Source organism: Lupinus angustifolius, chromosome LG16, assembly GCF_001865875.1.
Source record: "Lupinus angustifolius cultivar Tanjil chromosome LG16, LupAngTanjil_v1.0, whole genome shotgun sequence".
Lineage (NCBI taxonomy): Eukaryota > Viridiplantae > Streptophyta > Magnoliopsida > Fabales > Fabaceae > Lupinus > Lupinus angustifolius.
Window position 1 is genome coordinate 5,459,461 of NC_032024.1, and position 1,341 is coordinate 5,460,801.

Consider the following 1,341-nt stretch of genomic DNA (forward strand, 5'->3'; position numbering starts at 1 on the left):
ACACATCGTGACATAGTGGTGTCCGAATATGACACCCGGATCTCCTAAACCATCTCAAAGGTTTTGGAGTTAAATTGGGTTTTAAGAAATCCAAGATTTTTATGTTTGAATGCTTTTGAATATATATGATTGTTGATAAATGTGTTGAATATTGCATATGAATGTTGTTGGGAACTTTTCTGGGTGCAGGTGTTTGAAAAACCATGTTTAAATGTGTTTCGGTTGTCAAAAAGGGCAAAAATTGGCATTCTGTCTAGTTTCTGTTGCCTGGGCGGCAAAAGCCCGCCTGGGCGAGCAAAAGTCCGCCCGGGCGAGCAAAAAACCCGATTGGGCGAAAAAAAATCCAGGATTTTCGCCTAGGCGAACAAGGCGTCGTCGGGGCGAGCAAAAACCCGATTGGGCAAAAAAAAAATCCAGGATTTTCGCCTGGGCGAACAAGGCCGCCGGGGCGAGCAAAAACTCGATTGGGCGAAAAAAAAAATGAAATTTTTTTTTTCCAGAACTTAAGGAGTTTCTAGAACTCTCTCGCTTGTGCGATAATACCTTCGCCTGGGCGAGGAAAGCTCCACTGATTTAGGATTTAAAGATGAATTGTCGCTTGGGCGAGAGACAATAATTGTGTTTGACTATTTGGATTGATTGGTTGAGTATGTAATAACCCTAGTATGGGTATGTGATATAAACTATTTTGGTATAACATTGTAATTGAAATAAAAAGTAAAGTGTTCAAGGTGTTGGAATTAAATAGTCAAATCCGGAAATTAATTTTAAAGAAAGTATTCCGAGAAGGATGTATGATTTAGGGCCCAGAAAAGGATACGTGCTACCACGTAGCGAGATCGTCTGACCGTAAGTGGCTTGGTCTAGGACCGTCAGGGTGGTTCAGCGATGGTCGTAGTGGTAGGGATGTTACCCTTTGAGTTATGATGTGAACTGAGGCACTGCCCAGAAAGGAACCCGGGATACCACGTAGCGAGATCGGCTGACCGTAAGAGGCTTGGTCTGGGACCGTCCAGGGTATTCAGCGATGGTCGTAGTGGTGGGATGTATTTCCTTTATATTACGTGTTAACGTAAGATCGGGACCCACAAGAAGCATTCCTGAGGGAGATGACTTAAGGTGGGCCAAGCATGGTAAATAATGATTCAAAGAGTTAATCATCTAACTGCGGTTAGTGTTCATACGCATATGGTTAAAAATGGAGTAGTGGAGAGGAAATTGACGGGATGACTTAGAGCACCATGATGTTGAGAGGGACGGCGTTGTTGGACGGTGATTCGTCAACAATGTCTTGAGGGAGAGTCTAGGTGAGGTGAGTCCCTTGTATTCCTAGGGAGGTAC